The following is an 11,206-nucleotide window of genomic DNA, read 5'->3' on the forward strand; positions in this document are numbered from 1 at the left end:
AATAAGGCAATCTTTAACTTTATCTAGAAAAATAACCACTATATTAATAGAAAATGATTTGATTCATAGATATGAAGAATAATATTTTTTATAAACAAAAAACAATGTCTTAAAAATCCAAACGCTTAGATCCGTTTTATAGATTTAATAAGTATTTATGTCTGTAAGGTGACTGATCTTATTATAGATAAGATGTTTAAAAGTAAGCAGTGTTATGTTGTTGATGAGAAGGAACGTGTTGAGAATACTCCAGAGGCTGGAAATTGCAAGTTGCTACCTCAGGTCTCAGTTTCCTTAACTCCAAGTTCAGCAAGTGACATCATTCAAAGCATCAACAGTATTCGCAGTACACGTCTTTCCTTTAAAAGAGTTGTACTGTGTAAGGAGGAAAATAGAACATGTCACTTATCACAGGTACCTAGTTAACTTGGAGGTGTTAATTTTTTCCCCCCACACTTTATAGTAGAACTCAGAGGTTCATAAATCACTTCCTCATCGACACACCTTGCTAAAACAGACCAGTTTCCAAAGCTTCAACCTTCATGTTAATACCACTATCAATTACTCTCAGGATCTCGCTGAGTCTTCACTACACTGCACTCTGGATCTTTAAGTCCAACTGTAATTATGTGAAAATGATATAAAAACAGTAATGCTGATATAAGGCTTCCTTTCCAGTTTACTTCCAAATCAGTTGTCAGCATGTTGCATGATAACAGTGGACACCTACTGTGTTTGTTCTGCCATTACAGTTTAAAAGTGTCTTGTACCAGACCATCCATCAAAACAGAAAGCAGCTTTCTGGACTGGATCCCTCACATCGAAGTCATCCACTTTTTGAACTTTTACCATCTGGCCGGCTACAGAGCCCCAAATACCAGCACAACCAGGTACAAGAACGTTTTTTTCCCCCAGGCAATCAACCTCATGAACAGTTAAATGTTCCCACTATTACACAATAACAAAGCACAATAACATTACATTTAATTATCACCTCCATCCTAGTACATCCCTGCACCTCTTTCTATTCTACCATCTATAGCACAATGGTACATACAATTTATTTATTCAATTATTTTTTACATATGTGTATTTTCTTGGTAATCCCATCTTCTTGTCTCTGTGCACATGTATACTTGGCAATAAAGCTCTTCCTGATTCTGATTGATCTAACACATTGATCCAATATTCCTTTATGACATGTACAGTATGTCCCATTAAATCCACTTCTCAAGCTTGCAACATACCTTTTTCCTTCACAAATCCATGTTATAAATATACATTAATGCAATACTCCAACCAACCACAAGGTGGTGGTAAAATACAAATATCGGTCTTAAGGTGTAAAGGTGTATAAGACAGTAGTGAGAGCAGCTATTGTGTATGGGTTAGAGACTGTAGCAGTGAAGAAAAGACATGAGGCAGAGATGGAGGCAGCAGAGATGAGGATGTTGAGGTTCTCTTTAGGAGTGACAAGGATGGACAGGATTAGGAACGAGCACCTCAGAGGGACAGCTCAGGTTTGCTGTTTTGGGGATAAGGTCAGAGAGGCTAAATTGAGATCGTTTGGCCATGTACAGAGGAGAGAGATGGTTATATTGGTAGAAGGATGTTGGGGATGGAGCTGCCAGGTAAGAGGTCAAGATGAAGGCCAAATAAGAGATATATGTATGTGTTAAATGAGGACATAAAGAGGTCAGGAAGTGAGGATGCAGAGGATAGAGTGAGGTTGAAACAGGTGATTCGCTGTGGAGACCCCTAAAGGGGAAAAGTTATAATATTTTATCCTTAGCTTAAGTTTAATGTTAAGTTTACAGTTATGAACCTTCAAGAACTTTATCAAACTTTTTATAGCAACAAAAAAAAATTTATAGCAAAAGAAAGAGAATGAGTGAAAGAGAATATTGAGAAAGAAGAACACACACATACACACACACACACGCAATATGACTGCAACCAGGCATGCAGGTTTTCTGTTCCCATGGCAACTGGCATGTTCATAATAACATGGATTACATTCCTTCTTAAAGAGACATGTGTATGTATGTATGTGTTATAATAATTAAAAAAGAAGAGCAACAGTAGTATTTAGTTTTTAAAAAATCTGCTTTTTCTAGGTGTTCAAAGTTAGGGCTGGGTTTAAAGCCCGGAGATTTTGGAAAAGAATGAAGATCCATGTGCAGATAAGGTAACACAATCAAGATCAATAACAAAATCCAGATATTAAATCAAAGCATAAGCAGACAAGTGTGTCATTCATATGAATAGGCAATTTGCCAGAAACAGCATAATTTAGAGAAATTCTAGAAGTAGGACTAATGGGAACAATTATGTTAAAGCTATTGAATTGTTTCTCATCCCAAATGAAGAAACCATTTAGTCATGTTGGTTGTTAGCACAGTAGGAGCTTAGAATCAGATGCTCTACCTGAGGGTTTGTGGGTGGTGCTCAGATGAAAGGCTGACACTGATACAGAATCTTTGACAATGCTTTCAAGACATGAATGGCTGTGACATGAATGGCTCCCACTTGTCAGAAACAATGCCCAGTATTGGAACACCACAATATATATAATTTTAACTGTCTGCATAGAAATTGGGTAGTCTAGGGAGTGGCAGAAGATGACAGGTTTTCAAGAAGTAGTCAAGGATGAATACTATGGTGGAAATTTTGCCTTGGGTCTTTGGATAGATCTTTAACAGAATTGTGGTTTGTATGTCAGCAAAGATGTTTGAAAAGGGCTTTTATAATCCTGTGAGTCCACCAGAATTTGTTGAATGAATGAACTTTAGATGCCATGGTGACCTTCTAAAACCAGCATATGAGATGTCCCACCTACTCTGAGGAACAAGTGCCTTCTACTGGGTGTATTCAGACGCCTCCTTTTGGGCCTTTTGGTAATGTCCTCTGATCTCCCAATGAATCCATGATATAGCATCTTATCTAAGGTTTTTGTGGTCCCTGAGAACTTTCTGCACTCTATGGCTAGTACCTTTGCAGGGTTACGTTTCCTGGAATAGAAATCATACAGCTGTAATTTCAGTCAATTTCTCTAATGTTGTGATAGAATTGCCATAATTCTGATCTCTGATGCATCTATCATTTCTATGAATGGCAATAATGGGTCAGGATGACTGACATCCTTCAGGAGTCTGAGGCAGTCATTTTAATTGAGAGATTTGGACTTGCCCATGGGCAGTGAGAAATAAAAACGATGCAGATGATATATTGGAAAATATATCAGTTGCATTAATATGAAAAAATAAGGATGCAATTGATCTATACAATTTCCAAGCTATTAAAAATGAATCTCATTAACGAAGGCTTGGAGCATTGGTGACTCCATAAAACATGACCAGATATTAATAGCTGATGCAATGAGAAAAGATTTATTTCTCTCTCCCCCTTCTCTGATCCTAATGAGATTAAAAACCCTTCATTATACTGTGGGTAATGGTGTTAAATTTTTACAATGAATGCAAACTCAGAGTCCTATTCTCTTTCTGTACAAAGCAGAATACTGCAATGGCCAGGACACCTTCTGAACACACTGTCCATTAAACAGATCCCAGCAAATAATAATAGGCAAACATGATGTGTGTTGTAGGGGTAATACAGAACCTTTCAAACATCTTATGCAGCTTCGGGACTTCTTGAATTCTTTTGACATCCTACATGGAAAGTAGATGCAACCACGGTAATACTGGGCACTCTGTATAGGGAAGATGGTTATGTGTGAGCCTGGGTAGCTCATTAGGTAGATGGTTTTACAATTTGTTTACCCAGGGGTTCTTTATCTAATGCATGAGTAGTAAAGGATTATTTTATTGGAACCAGTGCAAAATTGTGTAAAAGTGTGCAATTGATTTCCATTCAGCACCCAAAAACATGGAAAAATGTAGCAACATGATCAGAGATATTATGTCCCTTGCGATCAGAAACAGAAAGCTTGGTTGAGCATCAGCTGCGAAGGAGATGGGTTGAACAGGCAGGTAAGGTAACGTGATGATTTACACCCATGTCTTATTACCACCAGTCTACTTACTTATGTTTCTTTGCACTTGCAGTAAATCCAATAAGCAGCAAGAGAAATCATGATATAGATAAAGGAGCTTGGGAGACCCCAAAAGTTAGTGATGGACAGTTTTCTACTGGTCTGTCCATTTTTCTTAAAGTCAATTATAGGCTTGAGGTACAGTATCAGTTGAGGTATCCACTGCTGTTCCAGGATTCTGATTAGTAGGTACAAATAAATCTGCTGAAGCTATTATCCTTCTGAACCAAGAAAATGGCCTTAGGATTCAGTTGATGTTTGCAAATCCCAAACCTCAACCATTTCAGAAAAACAGACTCAGGAGGTTCCATGTTCAGAAGCTTTTGTTAAAAATCCAGAAAAATCTAGTTAATACAATGCAGATATCAAGGCAGACCTGAGCAGACAAGATATTACAAAGCCATGAGATAATCTAGAACAGGCAGATAGTGAATAACAGCAAAGTCAGGCAGCAATCCACAGGTTCATCTTCACAAGGTATCTAAAGACCAGGCAGATATGTTAAACCTCCTGAGCTTGTATTCTATAGGGAATCAGGCAGTGAAATGAAAATACATGTCACAGGTCATGCTAGAACCCCTGAGACCACCCAATTGTTTTTAACTTGATAATTTATATTATTCAATAAAATTGCATCAAGTATCTTTGCAAATAAATAATAATAACAGACCATCTATCAAAATGTGACCATCTATCCAGCTGTGGATTCTTTGGTAATTATTTAAATTGACGGCCCAAAAGTAACAAAATATTTGCTCGTATTTTGTCTGAAATGTCAGTTACTCACTATTCATTTCTTGTTCAAATCTTTGTTTTGATAAATAAAAACAATTTTTACACTAGCAACTGTGCTATTGTTTTCATAACACTATCAGCATGGCTGTAATTACCGTAGGTACTCGTGAAAACGGCCGTATCACAGTGTATTCAGATCGACAACACTCTTTCATAGAAAGGAAACGCCTGACTAGCATGTCGTATTTAGTTAAAATAAGCCCTTGGATAAAAGATGTATTGAAAACAATTACATTTGTAGATTTTTTTCGTGTTTATATAAACCGAATGATGCCATTCCAAAAAATTTTCCCACCCGTTAAAGAATTCCCAGTTTAACCCCTAATTATAATTTCTTTTCCAGTATTATTGGTTCCATTGCAAGGCATGTTGGTAAAAAATAGTTTGGGGTGGTTATAGGATTTCTAACTGTGAGCTTTATCTATGGTGATACATTATTCACGAACTTTTATTCAACCAGTAATTAGCATTCCTCATTCCAGAAATAAACTCTCAACAGACATCTTCATCTCCCTAAACACAATCACACACAATTTATTCTTATACACACACACACACACACACACACACACACACACACACACACACACACGTGCTCTTGGAATCTAGTTCTCTGTACCTGATTTAATCAAAGCTACACTTTCTCTCTTTCAAAATCCCATCTACCCATCGGTGAGTGTAATCAACCACATAGGCAGCTCTTGTCATTCAAGCACATATCAAAATTTGTATTTATTTATTATTATTTATCTAATCGTTATAAAAACAAGATAAGGCATGCCTACTTTTGACTGCACAACACTTATGCAAATGTCCTTAGTATGGGATCTTGGACCGTTAATCAAACAGTGGTTAGCGTAGATATAATTATGGATCCTGTGTAAGTTCCTTGCTTCAGTCAGGAGAAATAGGTTGCAGAGGATCGCCAAGCATTGACTCCTGGACGTGTTAAAGGACAGAAAGATTTGCCTTAAATTGACTGACATACTGTATCTGGTTGTGTTTACACACTCAATAAGAGAGTTAACTAATTAAGAATTAAAATGGGCAGTGGCACAAGATACAGCATTATTAAAGGGAAGGCTATTAGTCAGAATTATTAAAATATTTAATAGCAGAAAAAGCTTTTTTTTTTTCTAATGTATTTTTTATATATTATCCAGAGCAACATGTGCCAACAGCTTAAGGTAGTCAGACAACAAGCACATCTGCCAGATTTTACAATCTGAGACAAAAAATTCAAACGTTGTTGGTGTTTATGCTGGGAAAGTTTGTGGTATTAAGAATTGGCTTACTTAGGGGTTTAAGTTGATTATAAACATTTGTCAGGCACCTTTATCCATAGTGGCTTACATTTACAAAGCTGAGAAATTAAGGGTTTAGGGCCTTGCTCAGGGACCCAAGAGTGGTAGCTTGGCATACCTGGGATTTGAACTCACAGCCTTTCAAGCAGTAATTCAACACCTAATTAACCACAGAGCTACCACTTCCCACCAGGTGATCTGTGGATCAGAGGATATTGTTTTAAGCCTGCACAGGAAGATGCATCCTCTCTGAAAATTTTAATTTTAATGTGTCAATCAAATGAGTTTGATTCAGATGAAGAGAATCCTCCAAGGGGATCATTGTATCCAGCACATGCAGATTTATCAATAACATACCCTTGTGATTCCCCTATTTTAAAAATCCACTGCAGGTGATATTACAGAGGTGAGATGAATAATTATTTAATGGTGTCAAATTTGTTAAGGATTTGATGTTGCTCTTGAATGACTTCACATGATTTTTGTTTGTTTGTTTGTTTAACATATTAGGTGGATTGATAACCTGATTCAGTATGTGGTACTCAATATATTTACTGTCCCCTGAAGGACTTTAGTAGTTATGCAGTGAGGTGATTGAAATTGAGGTAGGATTGATTCTGCGAATATGATGAGATCCTGGTCAGAGAGTTATTCTAAATCTCCAAGGTGCAAGAGTGGAAATGAAAATCAGATGAATTGCATCGTCAGCGGTGGTAGATAAGTCAAGGAGACCGAGGACAGAAGACATAATTTCTGTCTGGTTTTGTGTAAAGCCTCGGTGACTGAAAGATTGGCCGTTTCTAAAGAATGCATGGCCTTGTTAACACAATGATTGGCATCACGGAGGTCATTTAACTGGAGGCATGATGACAGCTTTCCGCGCACTCCACGTTCCTTGCTCTTGGATAAGAACGGAAGGAGAGAAATATGTCAGTTGTTATCAACATTTGTTAGATCAAGAATGGATTTCTTAAGCAGATGTGTAATATACTGTAAGCAGACATGAATGTAGTCATATACAATGCAGATAGGTGTAGATAGGATTGGATCAAGCAAGTTGGTCATTGGACAGTTTATGGCCATGCGTCATAAATTCTTCCTCTTTATAGTATGAAAGGTTGGGCCCACATAATTTACACTTTACATAGGTCAGGGTTACTTGTGTTGAATTAAAAGTGACAGAAATCCATAAAGCATTGTCCTGTGTATTCAGTGTGGCGAATATCAGATATGATCAGATATGTATGGTCCTGGAAAAATCGGTCTTAGCTGCTTATCCTAGGTAAGATCACAGAGATCCTATACCCGGGGACTCTGGGCTTCAGGACAAGGTGCCAACTCACCACAGGGTTTGATCAGAACACTATGAACAATCTAGAGATAGCAATCAGCCAACAACCTCTTTGGACTCTGAGATGAAACTGCAGTACCTGGAGGAAATCCCTAAAGCATGAGTAGAACATGCGAATTCTGCACACACAGGATGGAGGTGAAACTCAAACCCAGAGGTGCGTTGCAAACATGCTAACCACTAAGTTGCTGCACCCCATTACAAACGTCTCCAAAACATATTATTTTGTAATCACATACTTAATTTTATTTACCTATAAAGTGCAAGGCATGTTGTTGATTCATTTGCATTTAGTGAAACCAGCAAAACTCCATAAATGGTCGCATCCACAGAATGCTGGAAACATGAAATGGCTACTAAAGGGTGGAAGGCAGAAAGGAAGGCAAATAAAAAATTATAAAGAAAAGGTCTAAAATGACAGAAAAGTTGAATTAGAGAAATTGGTGTGACTTGAAATCAGAGAGAAAAAAGTAACCAAAATGTACCCTGGTAATCATGCACATCAAGCTGGCAACACAGGGAAACTATTCTAAAATTGTATTAAGTGTCCAGATGTGCTTGAAATGTTTCCTAGCATTAGTAGAAGATGCTGTGCCAAATGGAAAAGCTTTCATCCTCTAAAAAAATTATACAGGTCTTTAAACATCTCTTATAACAGTGACCTGCGCAAAGTCTTCCCTCCGATGAGGTATTTGTTTACGGTTTATGGCTATGCACTGACAGACTGGCCCGTCCTCTCATTCCTATATATGTTTTCTTTAATTATTCATATTTTTTAATGAATGGAAATAATATAAAACAAAAATATTTCACAAAACATTTAGGATGGTATTTTTCCTGCCTAACCCTGCACTTTCATACGTCTCTCTGTAGCTCATGGTAAACCTGACAGTACTGTATGTTCCTTATACAGTATCTCACAGAAGTGAGTACACACCTCACATTTTGTAAATATTTTATTATATATTTTCATGTGACAACACAGAAGAAATGACTCTTTGCTACAATATAAATTAGTGAATGTACAGCTTGTATAATAGTGTAAATTTGCTGGCACTGGGGCTGCATGAGTACTGCTGGCACTGGGGAGCTACAGTTCATTGAGGGAACCATGAATGCCAACATGTACTGTGACAGACTGAAACAGAGCATGATCCCCACCCTTCAGAGACTGGGCTGCAGGGCAGTAATCCAACATGATAACAACCCCGAACACACCTGCAAGATGAACTCTGCCTTGCTAAAGAAGCTGAGGGTAAAGGTGATGGACTGGCCAAGCATGTCTCCAGACCTAAACCATATTGAGCATCTGTGGGGCATCCTCAAACAGAAGGTGGAGGAGCGCAAGGTCTCTAACATCCACCAGCTCTGTGATGTCATCATGGGGGAGTGGAAGAGGACTCCAGTGGCAACCTGTGATGCTCTAGTGTTGGAAAATATTGCAAAATATTGACACTTTGGGCCCAATTTCGACATTTTCACTAGGGGGGTGTACTCATTTTTGTGGCCAGCGTTTAGACATTAATGGCTGTGTGTTGAATTATTTTGAGGGGACAGCAAATTGACACTGTTATACAAGCTGCACACTGTTCACTACTTTACATTGGAGCAAAGTGTCATTTCTTCAGTCTTGTCAGAAGAAAAGATATAATAAAATATTTACAAAAAAATGTGAGGGGTGTATTCACTTCTGTGAGATACTGTACATGATTCTTGAATAAATCCATTCATATCCAGCTTGTTAAACAATGCCCGGTTTAAATGTAAACACTCGATAACCAACAGGCTTTAAATGTTAACAGCGAAGAGCACTGAATAATGCCTAATTGGGAAGTATCAAAGTGCTAAGAATACACCTCTCTGGAAAATAGCCTGAAACCAGAACCTAATCTGGAGAAAAAAAGGAACATAGAGCTTTGATTGCTCCTGCTGCTTATTAAGAAAAGAGTTAAACCAATCGACTGCTGCTTCTTGTAAGACTTTTTTGTTAATGCTATATACATATTAGTAGAAATGCATTTGTATGTAATATAAAAAGAAAAATATTGTCTTCATACTTCATATAGCACAAGGCTCCTCTCCCCAGTCCTCCCAGCAAACTGATTACATCTCACTTCATCCTGAGGATAAAACTCTCCAGTTATTAAGAAATAATTGCCGGCCATTGATTAAAGAGTGCTCGTAGTTGTGCTCGAAATCCAGGCTTATCCTGATTTGCATGCTGCTTCAGCCCTCTGAAGGATTTTGTTATTGGTCTCTTCCTCGACTCCTTGAGTGGAACCATGGCGGCTGTTTATGAAATCAATAACATAAGACATTGCAAATTGGGACGCACTTCAAAGGACTGTTAAAAAGAACACTCCTCTCATCTGGGTTCATTAAACATGGAGCAGACTCAAGAAAACACAGCCTGCTGAAATGAGATCACCTTGGTACCCATGCAAAATATCATCTATTCCCACAGCTATCTGGCTTACTATATCCAGTTAGTGTTTGGGTTACTGCATCTAATCATTCGGCTTGTTTTTAAGTGGATGCTGTCGTGAAGGCTGATTGATCACACTCTTATTGTTATTGTTCCATTCAGCTATAATCTTATACTAGTGCTATTTTTAAATTAGTGATTAATGCATTGTCAAGTAGAACTTGAATGGACAATATCATCTGTAGCACAAATTCTACAGACAAAAGTATCGGGTTCATTATATATCTAGTAAAAAAAAAAAAAAAGAAGCAGACAAAGTTGTAAGTAGTGAGATAATTACCCCATCTGCTATTTCAGAAAATGACCATTATCTTAATTTGCTATGCCATATGGACAAAAAAATTATAAAAATTATATCCAGCGATCTTTTTAAAATCTAATTTCATTGATATAGCCTCTATTTATTTAAGCATGCGGTTTAAGTATGCATTTCTGTCCATCTACATTCTCCCATCTGTCTCTTTTCCATGTTTTTTGCTTGGTTTCTGGAGTTGTAACACAGCAGGAAGGTCTGACTTACATCAGAGCTTCATAAATTTACCATGTGCCACAAATCTTGCTATGAGGAACCCAGGCACTGGTGCAACTGTATATCCAAGAGAAATAAATGAATGTAGAACTCAAGCTGAAATGCAAAATAAAATGTAAAAAATCAACAGGTGGGATCATGTATTTATCAGCTTTTGATTAGGATCATATGTGGCCATGTCGGAATTATTTCAAATTTTGTAGAGAAAATAAAAAATACTATAGAATCCCCCACAAAAATAGCTTTCTAAAATAATCCATTTACAGCTGCTCCCTTCTGAATCCAAAGCTGCATTGCCCTTACCACAGTGGTAAGAAAACTCTAAGCAGAATTTTACCTTCAGTAAACACTCACTGTAGCACCGACAAACAGGACAGGTCTGTCTAAAGTGGTTGCCCAGGGGCAACTATGTAGCCCATTTGTCTTATATAACAATGCAATTCCACCTGGGTGAGCCACAAAATCAGTCTGTAATTAAATATTTAAAAATTTACCTAGATTTCATGAGTAGTTTGGACCCAAGCCAGCACTGTGCAGGCATTCACGAGCTGTTCCTTTATAAAATGTCAAAGCATATGCACCTGTGAAGCTGGAACCACACATTTGTGGCTTAAGAGCAATAATTACGCTAAGCAACCCAAGCTGTCTGCTCATGTGGGGCAAGATACACAAACTGCGCACTGGAGAA

General features: G+C 37.7%; 1 long non-coding RNA gene across 1 annotated transcript; it reads left to right on the top strand.

Moving 5' to 3' along the window:
* Nucleotides 1–9,339: 9,339 nt before the first annotated feature.
* Nucleotides 9,340–10,645, top strand: LOC125145273. The gene is made up of 2 exons (XR_007143623.1): nucleotides 9,340–9,477; nucleotides 9,571–10,645. It is a non-coding gene; the product is annotated as an uncharacterized LOC125145273 (long non-coding RNA).
* Nucleotides 10,646–11,206: the final 561 nt, after the last annotated feature.

Source organism: Tachysurus fulvidraco, chromosome 7 (genome assembly GCF_022655615.1).
Source record: "Tachysurus fulvidraco isolate hzauxx_2018 chromosome 7, HZAU_PFXX_2.0, whole genome shotgun sequence".
NCBI classification, from domain to species: domain Eukaryota; kingdom Metazoa; phylum Chordata; class Actinopteri; order Siluriformes; family Bagridae; genus Tachysurus; species Tachysurus fulvidraco.